Below are 22,572 nucleotides of genomic sequence, written 5' to 3' on the forward strand. Positions count from 1 at the left end.
CTGACCAATGTAAGGGCCTGTTTCCACTACACGCAGATTCTGCATGCAGAAAACTGACTCCAATGAATGCCTATGGGCCTGTTTCTACTAAACGCGATTTTTCTGATGCAGATTTCCCATAGGCATTCATTGGAGTCAGTTTTCTGCATGCAGAATCTGCGTGTAGTGGAAACAGGCCCTAACACACTGTTTGGAACCTTTTGAAAAATTCAACAATTGTTTTAATCTAAGAAAAATAACAATATTTTACTGTATCACATGTGGAGACCTTTAGGATAGTTCCTGCACCAGTGAATAGGGCACAGTGCTGACAAAAGGAGGACACAGGGAGAAAGACTGTGGAAATCAGATTGAGGTCTGAGAGGGCAAATGGGAAAAATAGTAAACCTTGAAACACATCCCAGTAAAGAAAAGGTGCAGAGTGTAGTTATGTTTTTGGGTAGAAAGTGGATGGCTGAGAAACGTAAATTAAGAAGTCGAGTAGCAGCAAAGCAGCCTATGGGGAGAACGAATAGGGATGAGAGAGGACAATCTAACAAAAAGTAAGATTGTTCCATGCCACTTTCCATCTTCATACATCTCAGACTTCTAAACTGGAACTTCCATGGAGTGCATCAGGAAGGCAGCTGCTTAGGCGAGTTAACTCCTGCATACACAGGCCATGCTCTCGGCACACTCTGGAATGATCTTGCCTTTCAAGAGATTGTTCTCGCTGTTCCTTAAAAGGTCCTTTGCACAATGAGTCTGTTCGATTGCAACAGACAATATCATGCATTCCAGTTCCTCTTCCGGCAGGCAGAGCAGGGCTACGGCAAGATAGCGTCCGAAGCCCTGTACTGGAGACTATGTGTCTCCAGTACAGGGCTTCGGGCTCCATCTTCCTGTAGCCCTGCTCTGCCTGTCAGCGCGGGACGTTCTGAGGCTGGCTGCGCTGCTGCAGGAAGATCGTCGGGGGAGCTGCGCCCAGGCAGAGGAGTCTTCTGCAGGTGAGTAAATGCTTTTCTTTTTACAGGTAATTATACATTTAGTGAAACACTGCCCGCATTAGGATAATTTCCTGGGGAACACTGCCCGCATTAGGATAATTTCCTGGGGAACGCTGGCCACATTACCATTATTTCCTGGGGAACGCTGGCCACATTACCATTATTTCCTGGGGAACGCTGGCCACATTACCATTATTTCCTGGGGAACGCTGGCCACATTACCATTATTTCCTGGGGAACGCTGGCCCCATTACGATTATTTCCTGGTGAACGCTGGCCACATTACGATTTCCTGGGGAACGCTGGCCACATTACGATTATTTCCTGGGGAACGCTGGCCACATTACGATTATTTCCTGGGGAACGCTGGCCACATTACGATTATTTCCTGGGGAACGCTGGCCACATTACGATTATTTCCTGGGGAACGCTGGCCACATTACGATTATTTCCTGGTGAACGCTGGCCACATTACGATTATTTCCTGGGGAACGCTGGCCACATTACGATTATTTCCTGGTGAACGCTGGCCACATTACGATTATTTCCTGGTGAACGCTGGCCATATACGATTATTTCCTGGGGAACGCTGGCCACATACGATTATTTCCTGGGGAACGCTGGCCACATTATGATTTTCTCGTGAACGCTGGCCACATTATGATTATTTTCTGCTGAACGCTGCCGCATTACGATTATTTCCTGGTGAACGCTGGCCACATTACGATTATTTCCTGGTGAACGCTGGCCATATACGATTATTTCCTGGGGAACGCTGGCCACATTACGATTATTTCCTGGTGAACGCTGGCCACATTACGATTATTTCCTGGTGAACGCTGGCCACATTACGATTATTTCCTGGGGAACGCTGGCCACATTACGATTATTTCCTGGTGAACGCTGGCCACATTACGATTATTTCCTGGTGAACGCTGGCCATATACGATTATTTCCTGGGGAACGCTGGCCACATACGATTATTTCCTGGGGAACGCTGGCCACATTACGATTATTTCCTGGTGAACGCTGGCCACATTACGATTATTTCCTGGGGAACGCTGGCCACATTACGATTATTTCCTGGTGAACGCTGGCCACATTATGATTATTTCCTGGTGAACGCTGGCCATATACGATTATTTCCTGGGGAACGCTGGCCACATACGATTATTTCCTGGGGAACGCTGGCCACATTATGATTTTCTCGTGAACGCTGGCCACATTATGATTATTTTCTGCTGAACGCTGCCGCATTACGATTATTTCCTGGTGAACGCTGGCCACATTACGATTATTTCCTGGTGAACGCTGGCCATATACGATTATTTCCTGGGGAACGCTGGCCACATACGATTATTTCCTGGGGAACGCTGGCCACATTATGATTATTTTCTCGTGAACGCTGGCCACATTATGATTATTTTCTGCTGAACGCTGCCGCATTACGATTATTTTCTGGTGAATGCTGCCCACATTACGATTATTTTCTGGTGAATCATTGCTGCGTTATAATTATTTTATGGTGAATCATTGCTGCGTTATGGTTATCTTCTGGTGAAAGATTGCCGCATTACTTTTATCTCATGGTGAAACATTGCTGCGTTACGATTATTTTCATCAGGGGGGCACCACACGGGGGGGGGGCACAGGTTTTCTCGCCTGGAGTGACAAAATGGCTAGAGACGCCCCTGATTAGGAGAAATTATCAGAAGATTCAGTAAGTCTAATAAAAAAAATAACAGCTTAGGGCTCGTTCAGACTATACGCGCTGCCGTGCGCATTTTGCTAGCGCGTATAGTGTGCGACACGCAAGAACGGTAGAAGGGCATAGACAGCCCTTCTACCATTCCCATCATATGCGATTTCGCTATCGCGTGCTGCACGCATTTTTTGGAAATCGCAGCGCAGATCCCATTCATTGTAATGAATGGGATCTGCAATGCAGCACATAGTAGCACAAATGGCGTGCGATCCGACGTGCTGCGTTCTGATCGCACAGCCATCTGCGCTGAATGATGTGAACGAGGCCTTATCGTTTTAGGACTTGGATTCATTCTACATTCCAATTTGTGCTGCTGTGGGTTTTAGGATGTAGAATCTGCGTCCATTAAAAATAGTCATGTGATTGTGTGCTGCCCTGTGCTCAAAGGAATGAATGTTAGCAAATAGCAACAATCATTCAAAAAAAAAAAAGTTTCAAAAGTAAAAAAAAAAAAAAAGAAAGAAATATTAAAGTGGCATGGTTTCAATATAATAAAGTTGTTTTTTTTTATCCCCAGTAAAATGACAACTGAAGCAAGAGGGATATGGAGTCTGCCATACTTCTCTCCTTTTGAGACATACTGGTTGCTGGGCTTCCCTGCTGATCCTCTGCCTCTAATACTTCTAGCCATAGACCCAAAACAAGCATATGCAGATCAGAGGTTTCTAACATCATGGTCAGATCTGACAAGATTAGCTGCATGCTTTTTTTTTCTGGCGTTATTCAGACACTACTGCAGCCAAATAGACTAGCAGGGCTGCCAGGCAACTGGTATTGTTTATAAAGAAAACCATGGCAGCCTCCGTATTCTTTTTATTTCAGTTGTCCTTTAAGTTTTAACCCCAGCTCGCATATTAACTCATTGTTAACCCCTGCAATACCTACGCATCTGTACAGCACTAGAGCCCGTAAACTGTCACCGTAGCGAATGCATCTGATCGCTACTGATGCACAGGCTGGGGATAATGGTCGTCCAAGCGCCAATAGCTAGTAATAAAATATGGCATATAGGGTATCATTTTAACTGGGAAGGGCCAAATAATTCATTTTATGTGTTTTATAACTGTGGGACGTGTCATGTGAAAATTAGAAACGGTGAAACATGAATAAATGTGTATTTTCTGCATTTATGCCTATTTTATCCCCATAAAATGGACTATAAAAATAGTTTTGGGAAAAAATTTTACTCAAAGAAAGCATAGATTGTACTAAAAAATATACATAACTAAGCTGTATCAAAGCAACCAAATTTTGTTTTAAAGGCAGAATCTCTACCAGACTGTTCAGTACTAGATTCTTCCACCTCGTTGAGGGATCCTCACCGAAGAGACCTAACCTCTAACAATTAAATTTAGTAAAAACCTTCTAGGCATTTTAAGGAAAACCAGGATTAGTTCCTGGTAATTCTATTTTTAATAACCCTCCAGGACAGTGACATTGAGTGATAGGGCTCCGCCCCCAGGAACAGGAAACACCTGCGCAAGCGCTCTATAAATTTGTTCCCCAGGTATCCGTACCTCAGTTGTAATCAATGACCTGACGTCTAACCTCCCAGGACAGTGACATTGAGATGATAGACAAGTATCACCCACCTTAGGGAGGGACCACAGCTTGCAGGACCTTTCTTCCAAAGGACTGTTCTCCTGCTGACATCAAATCCAACCGGTGGTGTTTTATGAACGTGTTCATGTTCTTCCAGGTTACAGCTTTACAGATGTCTGATGCTGATGCCCCAGCCCTATAGGCCCAGGTTGTTGCCATGGATCTAGTTGAATGTGCTGTAATATTTTCCGGTGACTGTAGACCCTTCCTTTTATAGGCTTCCGCAATACATACTTTTAACCATCTTTCTTTTGAGCATTTTGTCATCTTTTCTCCAACTCTACCCCCTGAGAAATTGATTAATAGACTTGTAGTCTTCCTGAGTTTCTTTATTCTTTGTAGATAAATTAAAAGACATCTCCTTACGTTTAACGTCTGCCACTTCTTTTCCTTTGAATGAATGGTATTTTTACAAAAAGGCGGCAATATAATTTCTTGGCTTCTATTGGCAATTGATGATACTTTTGGTAGGAATTCCGCTACAATCAAAAATCGAACAAAAAGGTTCTTCAGAACTGAGTGACGCTAGCTCCCCAATTCTTCTTGCTGAGGTTATGGCAACTAAAAATATTGTTTTCATTGTTAAATACCTTAAAGAAACTTCTTGCAATGGTTCAAATGGCATTTCCATCAGAGCGTTAAGAACCAATGGACAAATCCCATTTTGGATATCATTTTTTAATAATTGGTTTTGCTTTTTCTTCTGACCTGAAAAACCTTATAATTAACGGATCCGTTGCTAGTCTCTTATCCAGAAACACTGACAATGCTGGCACTTGTACCCTTAGATCTTGTAACCATCCTTGAATAATTCCATAATGAAATGACTCTTTGGAAAAAATATAGACAGATGTCCACGACATCTCAAAATAACTAAAACTAAGAAACAACCAGCTCCATATAATAATAGCAATAATCTTTATTGAGGAATAGACTGAGTAAAAACAATTAAAAACCCACAGAGGTGGGGACTACAAAGTGCAGACAAAATAGCTGGTAGTGTAAACTGTTTCAACTGCCAACTGAAGGAGAACTCCACAAACACCAATGCAGGTTGTAAAATTCTAAAAGTTTATTAAAAATAAAAAATAAAAATACACTTTCTACTCCATGTAACCAATGAGAATTACAAACAATGAATCTATAATATCACAGTCTTCTAAATATCTTCTGATCTTCTTCCTACAGAACACCTTCGGTAGTTGAGAGGAAAACAACTGGTTAATAAAACATATAACCTTCCCACCCGGTAAGTATTTCTGAGCGTACCCACCCACTTTAATGACCATGAACCTTATTTGATTTTTCCTAAAACCCTGTGTACTAGAATAATTTCAGTTTAATCCTTCTCACTAATGATACAATCCACGTGAACAGCGCCCTTTCAGCTGCGCAAGACCAGATGCGACCTACACAACTTCCGGCCGCAACGTCACAATTTGGGCGTTAGTCCACCGTACTAAGGGCAACAGCTTTCCTCCGTTGTAGGTCTGCCTCCACCGCTGCGCACATACCTCCGTGAGCCGAGGACCCGCTGTCTTCCTCCCAACACTCCACACCGCTCAGGGGGATGTTAGGAAGGCCCTGCATAAAGCAGGGAAGGAGCTACCCGCACACAATATGAAGAAACCCTCCAGGATGGTGCTACAACTTCCCCAGGGACTGAACTAGCCTCAGCTCTGCCTGGCTGCTGGCTAGCAGATCCCATAAAGAGCTCATGTTGCCAGGGCAGGAAACACAACAGAGGTACAGATACCTGGGAAACAAATTTATTGAGAGCTTGCACAGGCGTTTCCTGTTCCTGGGGGCGGAGCCCCATCTCTCAATGTCACTATCCTGGAGGGTTAGACAAAAAAAAAAAAAACACATTGCTTGCAAACTGATGCTTTTCCTGTGATACAAATGCTAGTAAGGTTAGCAAAAAAAAACAATTTTCACCCTGAACCACTTAATCCCACAGGCCCTTTTAATCATGATACCAAGTGCCATTTTCCCCTGTCAGCGCTCCTCCCATTCATTTGGCCATAACCTTGTTATTTATCATACCTAAAATACAATTTTTTCCAAAAGCGCACTGGTACATATACTAATAACCCTACATAAACTTTTTAGGCAATGCATTCCCATTCAGTGATCTCCTGTCTAATGATCAGTGGCGATAACGAGAGCAGGATCGCGTGGCGGGAAGTTTGTAGCTACATCCCTGCAAGAAGAAGAGGGAATTTAGAGGAACATAGTTAATTGTCCCGGGAAGAGGAAGTGATTAAATCTCATGGCGTTCCATCTCAGTTAACCCAGGTGCTGCACACTCAGCCTTACGTTCCCAACTGCGTCTGCCTCTCTCTCGCTCATGTGGCGTACAAGAGGAATCACCGCCGGGAGACCTGGGTGCAGGATACAGCCGTCATGGCTTATTCTGCTCCTGCACAAGTTCCCGGCGACATCAAATACTATTCCCCCTCCAAGCCGCCATGGATGGTGGAGAATGAAATAATTTGTCTTCCAGCAATTGCTGGAGGCCGAATTATAGTGTTTTATAAGTAACATTAGCTCAGTCTTCTGATGGCACTGAAGTTACTCACTGTACGCCGCTATAGCTGTAAGTCCTATTACGGTGTATGGTGGCGTCGGCTGCGCCCAAATCTCCTGCGCTCGAATGAAAGTGTTCGCTCATGTGTACTCCCGTAGCCACTTCTGGGATCCACCCTAAATGACCTATATCTTGTTTCTTTTGCCTCAAATTCGGCTTTTTCTGGGTGATTTTCTATGCATTTTACAAGGAAATATAAGGGAAAAATGAAAAAGACACTATTTCTCCAACTCTATCCCTCAGTGTTAAAATACAGAATGCTTCTATAGAGAAAAAGCAGAGTTAGTACCTGCTAACGATGTTTTCAACAATCCTTCAGGGCAAGGTGAGACGTCGCCCCTCCCAGACGCAGGAACAGACAGCACTTCCCCTATAAAAGAATCAAATGGTTAGTCCACCCTCAGTGCGTTTAGACAAGTACCCGACAGGTGAACAATCCACTAACCCACAATCAGTGCTACTATCTGAAAAGACAACAACACCAGGGTGGGATCGTTGCCCTGGAGGATTGTTGAAAACATCGTTAGCAGGTACTAACTCTGCTTTTTCCCCACAATCCTTCAGGGCAAGGTGAGACGATAAACAAGTAATATAACCTTAGGGTGGGACCACCGCTTGAAGAATTTTCCTCCCAAACGCTTGGTCATGAGCAGACAATGCATCAATCCGGTAGTGACGAATGAACGTAGAGAAAGTTGACCATGTTGCCGCTTTGCAAATCTGTTCAGGAGATGCACCTGCTCTATTCGCCCATGAAGCTGCCATGGCCCTAGTTGAATGTGCCTTAAAGGAAGCTGGCGGATCAACATTCATAACCTTATAAGCCTCAATTACTGCTAATTTTATCCAATTAGCTATAGTCGATTTAGAAGCTGCCTGGCCTAAATTTTTACCTGTATGTAAAATAAATAATGCATCTGACTTTCTGATATCGGCTGTTCTAACCAGATATTCTAAAACACACCTTCTAACATCTAAGGAATTGAAATTCTGCTCTTTCTCATTTCTTGGATTCACACAAAAGGTCGGTAACACAATATTCTGAGACCTGTGGAATTTTGACATCACTTTAGGACAGAATTTCGGATCTGTTTGAAGCACCAATCTGTCCTGAAAGTCTTGAAAATAAGGACTTCTAATCGACAAGGACTGAATCTCACTGACTCGCCTAGCTGTAGTAATTGCTATTAAGAAAACCACCTTATAGGTAAGCATTTTAAGAGTACTATCCTTTAGTGGTTCAAAAGGAGCCTTAACTAGACCCTGCAGAACCACAGACAGATCCCAAGGAGACACGTATGGTCTGAAAACAGGAAGTTTTCTTGAAATTGCTTTCATAAACCTCACTATTAAAGGAGAGGTAGAAATAGGCACACCAGAGAAAGCGGTAAGCGCTGCCATCTGTACTCTGAGAGTACTGACTGACACATTCTTCTCCCAACCTTCCTGGAGAAAATCCAGAATTGCTGGAATAGACATGCTATCAAACTTAGACTTTTTCAGCCAGACATGGAAAACCTTCCAATACTTCAAATAAATTTTTCTTGTCACCTCTTTACGACTTCCCATCAACGTTGAGGCCGCTTTATCCGACACACCTATGCTCCTTAACCAAGCTAGTTCAGGATCCATACCGCCAGATTCAGTCGATCTGGATGTGGATGCCAAAGATCCCCTTGGACCAATAAATCTGGTCTGAGGGGCAGTAACCACGGTTGTTCCACCGTGAATCTTTTCATTACCGCGAACCAAGATCTTCTTGGCCACACAGGTGCTATCAGAATCATTCTCCTTCGATTTTTTCTCCATTTCCATAGCACTGCCGGGATCATGTTCAGGGGAGGAAAAACATAAATCAACGGAAAATCCCACTGGTAATTGAACGCGTTTATCCCTAACGCATTTTCCATTGCATTCAATGAGAAATAGCTTTGGGTCTGCGCATTCTCTTGAGATGCCAGCAGGTCCACTGACGGAACACCCCATCTTTCCGTGATCAGCAGAAAGACTTGTTTGTTCAGTGACCATTCTGAGGCTAGAATTTTGTTTCTGCTCAGCTTGTCTGCATCCAAGTTCAATGTGCCCCTGAGATGAACCGCTCTCAAGGACAACACATTCTCTTCTGCCCAGAATAAAATCTCTGCCGCAGCTTCCTGTAATAACCGGGACCTCATGCCTCCCTGCTTGTTTATGAATGCTACTGTCGTAACATTGTCTGAGTGCACTAATACATGTGTCTTGAATACTATCTCTTTTGCCTGAGTGAGTGCCAAACCCACAGCTTTCAATTCTCTCCAATTTGAAGAGCTCTGAGACTCCTGCCTTGACCATTTTCCCTGGAATGCTGCATGGTCCACATGAGCCCCCCATCCCCACGAACTTGCGTCCGTGGTTAAAATCTTTTCCGTTGGATACTTCCACAGATTGCCTCTTAGTAGATTGGAGTCCTCCAACCACCACTGAAGGGATGCTTTCACTAGTATTGGAATGGAGACCCTGAAGTCCAGACTTCGAGGCTGTCCATCCCAGTTTTCCAACAGGAAATTTTGAAGCTTCCTGAGATGCGACAGCACCCATGGCACAGCCACCATTGTCGATGACATTAATCCCAACACCTGTGATATCATTCTTAATGACGGTTGCCATTCTTTTTGAAGGGTCAGAATCGCATTTTTTAATCTTTCCACTTTTTTCTGTGGAAGATAGAACTTTTGATCCAACGAATCTATTGAAATGCCCAAAAACAACATTCTTTGATTTGGTAATAGGCACGATTTTTCCTGATTTATTATCCACCCTAATGACTGTAGATGATCTGAAACCATATGCAGATGATCCTTCAATTCTGCCACTGAATTGCCCATTATCAAAAGGTCGTCTAGATAAGGCATTACCATGATCGACCTTTCTTTTAGAGGAATCAAAGCTTCCCCCAGAATTTTTGTGAACATTCTTGGTGCGGAAGTGATCCCAAACGGGAGGCATAGGAATTGAAACTGCATCAGTATTCCGTTTACCTGAAGGGCAAATCTTAAGAATTTTTGGGATCGCTTGTGTATTGGCACATGCCAATAAGCATCCCTGAGGTCTAATGAGACCATGAACGCCTCTGGAAATAACAGTTCCCTTATGGTGAATATTGATTCCATTCGGAACTTCTTTTTCCTGATAAACGGGTTCAATCTTTTTAAGTTCAGAATCAGACGATATTTCCCTGATTGCTTTTTCACCAGAAAAATCGTTGAATAAAACCCCTCTCTTTGTTCCTTCTTCGGAACCCTGCATATTACATTTTGGCTTAACATGTTTTCTAAAATGTTCAACATTTCTGGAACTAAACCTGAGTCTTTTGGTGGTCTTGAAATCACAAACCTTGACGGAGGGGGTATGGCAAATTCGATTTGGTAACCGAATCTGATTGTCTGCCGAATAAATGGACTTTTTACCCACCTTGACCAAGTGTGGTAAAAATATTTTAGCCTTCCCCCGACCGCCTGACACAAGTCATTGTGGTTTCGACTGCCCTTCTGATGGCTTAGATCTAAATCCTCCTCTTCTGGATTTATCACCGAACCACCTTTTATTTCCTTTTTGATCTTTATATGACTCTTTTTGGTTTGCCGCTGGCTTACGAAAATATTTTGTTAGACACTTTTTGTTTCTTCGGAAATGTTTTCTTCTTATTAGAAGTTCTTTCCAAAGCCAGATCTAGATCTGGCCCAAATAACAGATCTCCTGAGAAGGGGACTCCACATAATCTATTTTTGGATGCCAAATTACCATCCCAAGTCTTGAGCCACAATTCTCTCCGAGAAACATTTACCAGGGCAGTAGACCTGGCTGTAAATCTTATAGTCTCTGCCGAAGCATCCGCCAGATAATTTGCTGCCTTATTCAGAATCGTAATCGATTCCATCAGCTGCTCCACTGAAGCCCCTGCTAAAATATTTGCCTTGAGCTGGTTAATCCACAATTCCAACGTTCTGGCAACACATGTCGAAGCTATTGCCGGTCTAAAAGTAGCCGCATTTGCTTCCCATGTCCTCTTAAGATAGGCATCAATCTTCTTGTCTACAGGATCTTTAAGATCCCCTAGATCCTCAAACGCCAAATCGCCCTGTTTCGAAACTTGCGAAAAGGGAGTATCTAACTTTGGACATTTGTCCCATAAAGCCGAATCCTCACCCGTGAAAGGAAATCTGCGTTTCAATGCTTTAGACACAAACAGCCTCTTCTCTGGATCTTTCCATTCCTTCAGAATTGTCTGCTTGATAGCATTATGCACCGGAAAAGTGAGACCTTTCTTTTCCTCCATACCTTTATATAATTGGTCATGAAGGGACAAAGAAACAGCTGCCTCATTGTTTAATTCCAGTGTCTCATTAATCGCCGCGATCAGGGCTTCGGTATCTTCCACCCGAAACCTGAATCGGGACGGCGTATCAATTTCTACCTCTTTAGAATCTGAGTCAGCTGAACTTTCATTCACATCTAAATGTTCCTGACCTTCACCCTCAGTTACTGGAGTCACAGATACAGTACTCTGGGATGTAGAAGCTGCAGCTACAGACAGAGGATTTAAAGGAAGCTAACGAGGAATTTATCTCTTCTCTAAAAGCTTGCAAGGTCTCTTGGACAGAAGGCCCACCTTGTTCCCCCAAAATCTTTTCTGTACATTGCTGACAAAGTTTTGGCATAGGGCAATGGCAATTTCACATTACATACAGGGCATCTCTTATAAGTAGGAGGAGGCCTCACTGCTTCAGTTGTTTTGGCCTGTAATAACATACACAGCAGTATAAGATACGGATAGCCCAATGGATATGCATGCAATCCCCAGAAAGACTCTCTGCCTCACCTTCTGAGCGGCTGGATTACTCTCAGTCTTTTCTGAAGCAGACATCATAACAACGATATCCTGCACAAAGACTGCAGTCTGTCCACTGCAGAGTAACGAACGCCACCACCAGCCTGCACATGCTCCTTCCTTTAAACACTTCCGCCCACGAACGTCACGCAAGGCGGAACCAGAGCCGGAACCGGAAGTGACAGAAGAAAACCGGCCCCATAGGCTTAAGAGGCGGCCTCCGGCATACCCGCCGGAAACTACGCATCAACCAGTCTCATGCGGATTCACTTCCGCATACAACACACGCGAGACTCACCAGCGTCCGGTCCTCTCCCGCTCCGACTCCTCCGTAAGCGGAAAGGAAAGCCGTGCCTTCCACTCTTGCTCCATCACATTCGGCTGAGAAAGGTAGGCAACCTCACAGACACAGCCCAGTGTGAGGTGAAGGCGAGACGACCTCAGTACCGCCATCTCCGCCACCCTAGAAACTGATACCTGCAGCTCAGCACACAGGCTCAATCTCAAGGGGAGATGCCGACCTGCCTGGACGCAGGAACAAACAGCACTGAGGGTGGACTAACCATTTGATTCTTTTATAGGGGAAGTGCTGTCTGTTCCTGCGTCTGGGAGGGGCGACCTCTCACCTTGCCCTGAAGGATTGTGGGGAAAATACACATTTTATTTGCCCATTTGTCCCAGGTATAACATTTAAATTATGTTCCTAGTATAGTGTATGGCTACAACATAATATTTGGAAATAAAAGTGCATTTTTTCTGTTTTGTACCCTATCAATAATTACAAGGCCTTAATTGCTAAAATAACAGCAATATACCCTCATGACATACATATTAAATGAAGCTAAGACCCCCAAAGTAACTGTTTATTTCTTATTTAAACTGCCACTTTTTTTTTTTTAAGTGTTTTTTTTTTTTAAGAAGTGTTTGTTAACTATGGGGAAAGGGGTTAATAAAGGCATTAGTAAATATTATATTTCTGTATTTAATTTAACTTTTTTTTGCCACTTGCTGGCGCTGCAAACACTATCCTGGGTTCAATTTTTTTTTTTTTTTACTTTCATCATTATGAATTAACATGGCTCCTGATTCAGATCATGTTCATTCATTTCAGGCATTTCGATTGCTGGGGGAACACGTTCCCGGTCACCAATAGCTGATATATAAATACTGCTGTGAACAAGCGGTGGGAGCGTGCACACCTGCCGTTAATTGACAGGATACCACCAGTACGTCATGTTAGCAAGAACAGTGTTCAAACTGGCCACACGTCCAGTTTGAGTTAACGAATTAAGAACCCTGACATTGAAAAGATTAAGATGCCTCCGGTCTTCTAATTTATAGGACATCTGATACACATCCTGTCAAGACACCTTAAAATTTACATTTACATCCTACAAGCAATTTCATGACGTTCAGAAGAATTTGATTATAATGCCATCCACACAAATAAAAAACTGAGCGTCAATTTCTACCCTGGTACACAACTGTCTACACAAACTGAAAACTGTTGCATTTTTGCCTGGTACATCTAATGAGATTGATTCCCGAATGGTCAAGGTCAGCTGGAGACCATTAAAATCTAGGAATGACCTACTACTGAAGTTATCCTCTGGTGTAGAACATGACACTACCTTCTGAATTTAATTGCTCGGCTGGGCAAGTAGTGGTTAATAGCATTTAATTCTATTCTGCTTATGTGGATGGAGGGAAAGAAATTCATTTCACAATCTTTTTTTTTTTTTTTTTTTTTAAAGCAAGAATATTTTAGATCACCATTATATCCTTACTAGGCATTTACATTTTTACCACAGTGAATTATACAAGAGAATAAAAAAACAAGATGGACTTAAATATGAAGCAAGAATTTCACATAACTTTATTAGATCAGTTTTGTGGTTTTATTTTAGCAATGCAGTTGTTACAGGTACACAATGCCATTTACTAACAATTTCATTAGGATGAATACAAAACAACTCGACACGGATATATGTATAGAATGATCTGAAATGTATCATTTGCACAAACAGGACACCAAGATATGTCACGTTAGGCTGGGAAAGGTTTTCTTTTGACAAATTAATGTAATTCTATTTAGTCTGGTTAGGAAGAGAAAAATGTATTTTGGCTCAAATATTAATAAACACACACATATCTCTCTCTATGACATTTACAACCACCCACCATCATAACTGTATTTTCTGTTTACGCCAACATATATATATATATATAGCCTTGTGTGAGAAATATTGATTTGTCATATAACACTATTTTTGCCTCCCATCCCACGTAAAAAAAAAAAAAAGGGTACAATCAATAATGAACTTATGCACCATTTTTTTTTCTAAATAACTATGCCTGTGTATATATATTTTTACCTTAAAAAGTTTACTATATTTTTAAAAGTCTGCTTTAAAATTTTTGCCATTTATAACAAACTCACTAAGGCCACTCATGCATTAGATATTTAAGTTTTGTAATTAATAGCAGCTTCAACAGGAATGTCTAGAAACAAAACTGGACTGGGGAAAAGAGCTTGGCAAATTAAAAAGAAATATATGTGAATAAAAACTGCCCTTATATGCCATGCTCCATCATTTATTTTCTGAGCCTGACCATCTCACATGTATTCCTAATTAACCAAATGATGACAATTTTCAATGAAAAAAATCTGTAGAAAGTTTTACCACAATTATTTTTTTTTTAACACAAACAAACAAACAAAAAAAAAGTAAAAAAAAACAAAAAAAATCACAAACCCACAATGCATAGCTAGTTCTTTATAAAAGGGAAAGCAACTACAAACCCAGTCAGCAGGTTTCCAAGTTTCTGGTCTTGCAGTTGATGCAAATATTGCATTGTCAACATAGACAGAATATGGTTATACACTACATTAACATGGGGTAAACAAATGAAGCAGTTGATTTTCTGAACAATAGTTTTACATACTTCTGCTGATTTAACAGATCTTATAAAATTTTATAACAAAAAGGTTTTACCAAAAAGGAAGATTATTATTTTGACCTCTGAAATACATTTATTAATGTGAAATTACAGTCAAAGTCTCCCATGTGCTCAAAGAGAATAGCTACACGCAATTTCTAAAAAGACAGAATGCAGATTAAAAAAAAAAAAAAAAAAAAAAAAGTACCCGATATTGCTAATATGCTTACTTCCACCTTTCCCGGGAACTTTATCATGGAACGCTGCCCTGATCCCAAGCAGCAGCATGCTTTTTATTCTTCCTCGGACTTAGAAATTGTGTTGATTTTATTTCCTTTACACAGAAAACATAACGTTGGGACAAAGGTGGGAAGTATATTTCGGCCATAGAAATTGTGAGACTTAAAGGGGAACTTCAGCCTAAACAAACATACTGTCATTAGGTTACATTAGTTATGTTAATTAGAATAGATAGGTAATATAATCTTTTACCCACCCTGTTTTAAAAGAACAGGCAAATGTTTGTGATTCATGGGGGCTGCCATCTTTGTTATGGGGGCAGCCATCTTTTTGGTTGAAAGGAGGCGACAGGGAGCATAAGACACAGTTCAACTGTCCTGTGTCCTGATTACCCCTCCCAGCTGCACACCCTAGGCTTCAAATGTCAAATTCAAAATGTAAACAAAAAAAAATTGCACCAAAACAGCAGAACGAGAACAACAACATCAGAATGCCCATCATGCTTTGCACAGCATAAGAGGAAAACTGCCCGGGCAGTTTTCTTCTGTGCAGCTAAAAATGAGGCTTGTATAAGAGAAACAAAGTTCTGATGCTGTGAAACTGTTAAAGAAACACCAGGCCTTTTCAGTGCTGCTGAGTCGATTTTTAGTCTGGAGGTTCACTTTAACCTTTTTTTTAAACAAAGGTCAATGTGCAATGGCCATAGCAAAAACACAGTAAATATGTACACACCAATGTAAAAACAAGCTAAAAATGACTGACTGCATGGTGATAATAAATTAGGTATTCAATGAGACCTTTAGTCAACTGTTTAATCCTTGCTCATTGCAGGACTGAAAATCGAGTGAATTACAAAGTTTTACAATAGTCAGCGAGTAGAGTGGAACTTCCAAGTAGTAATACTTGTTTTACTGATAACTGACAAATATAGGATTTCCTCTCCCACTAGTGACATTTTCATTTTGTCATTTTAAAAGCCCATGGGGCACAGATAGCATTAAAAGCTTAAGGCTTCCATCACTATCCACTAAATGTTTCAGCTTGAGTTTCCACTTAAGAGCACCACTACTGGAGAGACCCATCATTGCAAATGCATGATTTAAAGAGTCACTATAGTAAAAACGGTATAATTTAGAATACAGGTGTACACATATGTATGGTATGTATGGCCTAGAGTAAAATACATTAAACTTTTTCTAGTTAGCGGTCACCGGCAGGTTTTGGACTAGTCCGTTTCCTTATGGGGGATCCTCTACATTTTCCTTATTTTCTATAGTAAACTACTTGGCCAGGTCCCTTTAACTTGGCCAAGTAGTTTAAAGAGATTCTACTGTAGTATGAATGACAGCAAAAAATCAGGGCAAAAAATAAATAAAAGCCTACTGTGCAATAAAAATCATTACAGAATATGGTTTTCACTGCACCTCCATTTCAACATAGCATAACTGAAGCACTACAATCATGCTAGAAACTCAGCTCAGCTTACAACAGGCATATAAAAGATAATTATGCACTTAAAAGACCACTATCGTGAAAATCTTAAAAAATGTAAATAACGTAGACCCATACAAATAAGAAGTATGTTTCTTCCAGCGTAAAATGAGCCATAAAATATTTTTCTCCTATGATGCTGTCACTTACAGTAGGTAGTAGAGATCTGACAAGTTTTGGACTAGCCCATCTCCTTATAGGGGATTCTCAGGATTTTCTTTATTTTCAAAAGCACTTAGTGAATGGCAGTTGCTCCGCCCAACCACCAAAAAAAAAAAAAAAAAAAGGTGTACAGCAGGCAGGGAGGCTGGCCAGCATCTTTGTATAAATCCTTTTCAGAGAGTGTCTTTATAAAGAATAAAGGCCTTGCTGAGAATCCTCCATGAAGATATGGGCTACTGCATAACCTGCCGGTAATGTCAGATTTCTACTACCTACTGTGACAGCAACATAGGAGAAGTGTAATTTATGGCTCATTTTACTCTGGAAGAAATATACTAACTTGTATGTGTTTACGTGCGTTTTAAATGTTACAATTTTCCCGATAGTGGTCCTTTAACCAAAATCTTGCTTAAATTAAGGAAAAGTGGAGATACAGAATTGCATGTATTATGAAATGTATTTACTTTTTTTGTTGACAAGCTTAAATCGCTCTTTAACAGTCAAATGCTTGATTTATCCATTACCACAACATTTGAGGTGGCATGACTAGAATATTGAAAATTACTGTATTTTAGCTAGGTTTTGCAGGTTATTCACCAAGTAAAATGATACCACTACAAAAAGCAGTACAGAGAAGTTGCTGACATGTACGTGTATTTGTGATTTTTTTTGCCATCAACATTTCTGGTGAAGTGCTCTTTACACTTAATGTTGTAGTGGGCAGTGCACATGTGTTACAATTCATGTAATACTTCATTTTCCTTTAAAATGTATAAACGCTAAAGCAAAAAGAAAAAAAAATGGCACTAATGAAAACAAACAATACCACACCATATTTCGCCATATACATTACCAAATAAGTTATTACTGTGCAGATTTATAAAACAAGGTATTAAAATTCAGGTACAAAATACGTAAACACGCATGGTCGTAAAAACTCAACTAAAAAAAACAACAAAAAAAAAGCACAAAGCCAAAAATTACCAATATTTTTTTTTTAATTGACACGATATAAAAAGAGGACTGCTAGCATTCTAAGTTGAAATAAAGACGGAATGTATGCACACTCTACTTGAAATCTGTCTTCAAATATTCAACATCCAAGATGTCATTGTCAAGAGAAATTTCACACCATATAAATCTAGGAGGCACTTAAAGACCTACAATAATCAATAGGTATTATTGAAGTATGGCACTTGACAATCTCACTTTATTAATTCCCTTGGACATCTTTGACTTTAAGGCTGCTTCCACACAGGGACGGTACAGGCGCACGTTAGTGCAGCCTGTAACGCTCCCCCAACGCACAGCAATGTAACACAAGTGGGCTGTTCACACTGCCCACGTTGCGTTACATGTAACGCTGCACGTTGTAGTGAAAGTGCAGCATGCTGTGCGTTCTAGCGGCTTTAGCCGCGTTAGACTGTTTGCACATTCTCAGTGGGTGGGCGGAGAGGAGGCGGGGAGATGCCGCTACAGTAGCCGCGCACATGGCTACTTAATATGCACTGCACTGGCGACCGCTGATTGGCCGGCGGGACCACGGGATGCGGAGTGTCTCGCTCCGAATCACATGGTCCAGCCGGCCAATCAGCGCCACCCTGGGAGACATTATGCGGATAGAGCCGCCTAACTCTACCATCCTCTCCTGCACCACCATGCGTTGCGTTAGGGGCACATTATGCGACCATAACGTCCCCTAAAACGCAACGTCTTGGTGTGTAAGTAGCCTAAAGGTTGCCAGTAAATTCTACAGAGCTGTACACACAATAGGTTTTTGACAGCCTTGACAAAGTCTAATGTCAGTACAGTTGCCCCACAAAAGTTGAGTTATGTTTTAATGTAGAAGAACAGCTTAACATCGGAAGTAAATGTCCTACAATGCAGGGTCCTGTTGTCCACAAATCAGGTACAACAAGCAAGATGGATCCACAACTCAGAATTTGTGTGGTTCATTTTTTGCCCTGAAAAATGAAGTTTTACTGGTGTGCTTGTGGATTATTCAATAAAGACTTGGATTTATCTACTTTCATCTGAGTTGCAGATTCTTCTCTTTGGAGGTTTTATTTTGATCGGTTATCACTACACAAAAGAGCACAGTTTTTTTGCTGCACAGCTTATAATTTACCTCTCCTTTTAATAAAATAGAACAGCTTGGCTACAGACTAGGAGCACCCTAGCCCTTGCCCCGAAAGTGGTCAACCAGAATGATCACCAATGACAGTAAACGAATGGGTGCACAAAGCTTAATGAATGCAATGAGGAACAAAGTCACAGCCTTTAGGGTTCTTTCACACTGTGGCCCATATGCAATCTCTCTCCTGAGACATTTTTCATCTTCAATTTAAAATAACTTTTTAGCACTTCGCAATTGAAAAAGTACCAAAAGTAGGTGAAAAATGACTTACAATTATTTTGAGTACCGCTATTTGTTTGCTTGCTGGTGGTTTAAAATGCATTTTATTTTATGTTGTGAAAATACCACCTAGGAGAAAACACAGGTGAAAAGGTGAATTTCATATGGCCCACAGTGGCAGTGAAGCATGTCATTGTACTATAACTTTTATTTTATATTTGCACCGCAAAAACTCGCAGTTTGAATAGTGTGCAACGCAACGGTGCCGAAAAAGTCAAAGGTCCCTTTTTAAATATTGCTTACAAATCAGATTGGCACAACACAATGCACAGCTATAAATAAAACTCTAACTATCATCTATTTGTTAATTTATTTAAGAAATTCTGGGTTGAAAAGTTAAGAAATGAACAGACTCTACAAGCCATGGAAATTTGTGATATGATGGATTTACGGTTATCTGCATTAAAAAACAGTCACTATGAAGAAAACATGAGTAAAATGCTATAAAGAAAAAAGTGGAGCATACTGAATGCTGCACTACTGATGAACAAAACTGCATATTGTCCAGACAGTCTTAGGAATTCAAAAGGGAAAAAAAATGTAGATTATTCCCCCAAGTATCTCTTGCGTCTCCCTGCGTCCTGCTCTGTCCCTCTTGTGTTCTGTGTCTGCCTCTATCCTCTTGCCTTCCTCTATGCCCATTTGTGTCCTCACCATGCCCATTTGTGTCCTCACCATGCCCCTTTGTGTCCTCCTCTGCATGAACACAGTACAGGGAGTCCCCGACACTGCGGCAAGTTGGAGGTTCGTAGTGGCAGGCGTTCAAAAGTCAGGAACTCCCTGCATTTGGACTGTAAGACTTTTAGAGGAGAGAAAGTGAGTCTTATAGCCCCCCCCCCCCCCAAAAACAACACACGCTCTGATATAGAAGATGAAGATATGGGCTACTGCATAACCTGTCGGTAATGTCAGATTTTTACTACCTACTGTAAGTGACAGCAATATAGGAGAAAAGTTATTTATGGCTCATTTTACTCTGGAAGAAATATACTACTTATTTGTATGTGTTTACATGCGTTTTAAATTTTACAATTTTCCCGCGCGCCAGCGATCGCGCTGCCTTTACCGCCAGTTAGCGGGGAAATGAATGGGAACGCAGTTCCCATTCATAAATCTAAGTCCCCGATTCAATGAATACCGGCGTCTACGAGACGCCGGCATTCATTGCATCTTCCTGTTAAGGGCCACGCATTACTTCCGATTCACGTGCTTACGTACGTGAATCGGAAACGATGACTGAGGACATCTTGTGGCCAAATAGTAAATTACACCAAAATTCATTTTTATGTAATAAAAATCCCCACACTGACTTTTATAATTAACCCTTTCCTCCCACACCCTTCCATAGTACCCAAACTTTTTTTTGTATAGGAAAAAGGTACATTAAAAAAAAGTTACCTTAGGGACTGAACTTTTGTGATATTTATGTCAAGGCGGTATATTACTATGAATTTTTAATTTATAGGCTTGTAATTAGTGATGGACGCAAAACTGAAAAAAATGCACCTTTATTTCCAAATAAAATATTGGCGTCATACATTGTACTAGGGAATTTTTCTTTAAACGTTGCAATAACCGGGACAAATGGGCAAATAAAAGGTATGTCTTTTATCCACAGTAGAACATTTTATTTTAACACTATAATGGACAAAAACTGAGAAATAATGCATTTTTTCAATTTTTTTCTTATTCATGTTAAAATGCGTTGAGGATGAAATAATTCTTAGCATACCCTACCACACAAAGAAAGCCTAATTGGTGGCGAGAAAAACAAGATACAGATAATTTTGCTGTGATTAGTAGTAAGTTATAGGCAAAAGAATGGGAGGAGCACTGACAGGTGAAAATTGCTCTGGTCCACAAGGTGAAAAAAACCCTCAATGGTCAAGTAGTTAAATCCAGGAAAAGAAATGATAAAAACACCCATTTGTGAGGTGACTGGGAGGCAATACAAGTCACTTGGGCTATTCTACTTGAGGCAGCAATTCTAGGACTACAGAATTTATAAAAGGTGTTCTATCAGAAATCTCACAAACCTGAAAGTTTCTCACAACACACTGCACTGCAGTGGACATACGCTGCTTATAAATCCAACTTGACAGTCAACCATAAAACAAAAACACTAAAGAAAGTCACCAACATGGAGCATCTAGTATGATGAGGGTTGTATTACAAAAGCCCTAGGACCAAAATCGCAAAAATTGTAAAATTTCAAATACATGTAAACACATACAAATAAGAAGCACATTTCTCCCCGAGTAAAATGAGCCATCAATTACTTTCCTCCTATGTTGCTGTCACTTTCAGTAGGTAGTTGAAATCTGACAGAACCAGTTTTGGACTAGCCCATCTCCTCAAAGGGGATTCTTGGGGTTTTCTTTATTTTCATAACAACTTAGTGAATAGCAATTGCTCCATACAACTGCTAAAAAAGTAAGCGAGCAGGGAGGCTAGCCAGCATATTTATATAAATCCTTTACAAGGAGTGTCTTTATAAAGAGTAAAGGCCATGCGGCAGCTTCCGCCGAATCTGTGTCCCTCTGTGCGCCGTGTGTACGGCTGTTGCAACATGCAACATTTGTGCCTCGTGAGTACGAGGCTAAAGTGACAGCAACAAAGGAGAAAAAGTAATTTATGGCTCATTTTAAATCTGTAAGAAATGTACGTTTTTACATGTAGTTTACATTTTACTATTTTTCGCCATCGTGGTCCTTTAAAAAGATTGATGAAAAATTTTAATAAGTCATAACTTAGCTCCTCATCAGCAGTGTTTTTCACCATTTATAAAAATGTACACAGTAATATGTATTTGAAAAGCATCAAAGTTACTTGTCAGTGTAATTTTTTCTACTATTTCCCTTAGCTTCTGACTAGACAAATGAGGAAAAAACAAAAAACCAGCAGAGCAGGTTGGCATTTTGCAGCCCTCTCTAACTTCCATACAAAGATTGACCTTCCTCTTTTTTACATAAATATATAATATACACACTTCCATATGTGAAATAAAGAATGCATGTTTATTACTCAGTCACCAGATATCAACTGCAATGCCCGTTGTCTGCCAGGTCATGCAGGTCTGATACACACATTCCACTTTAAAGAAATGGTTGCAATAGGTGGCAATTTTTGGCTGCTTTTCTACTATACTTTGCACTAACGAGGTAGAAGTAATACTGTCAAAGCATGTCAAATAAGTTCAAGCTTGCATATGTGAAAAACAACATTAGGAAGTTGCAGGAGGTACAGCAGAGTCTCAGTTATCTGGCACCAATGTTAAAGAGAACACGAGGTGGGGTTCTCACAACAAAATCCCCCTACAGAGGCTGGCTCTGCCTATCGAGCCCAGCCTCTGTTGCTAATCAGATCCCCCCCTAAATCCCCCCTGCGCTCAGCCAGACCCCATAAATCTCAGCCGTGCTGCCGACATGCAGCGTGTCAGCAGCCGCTGTGTTTAGCTTCCTAACGTCAGTCTCCGCTCTCCCTGCCTCCTGTATCGCGCCGGTCCCCGCCCAC

Source organism: Hyperolius riggenbachi, chromosome 2, assembly GCF_040937935.1.
Source record: "Hyperolius riggenbachi isolate aHypRig1 chromosome 2, aHypRig1.pri, whole genome shotgun sequence".
Lineage (NCBI taxonomy): Eukaryota > Metazoa > Chordata > Amphibia > Anura > Hyperoliidae > Hyperolius > Hyperolius riggenbachi.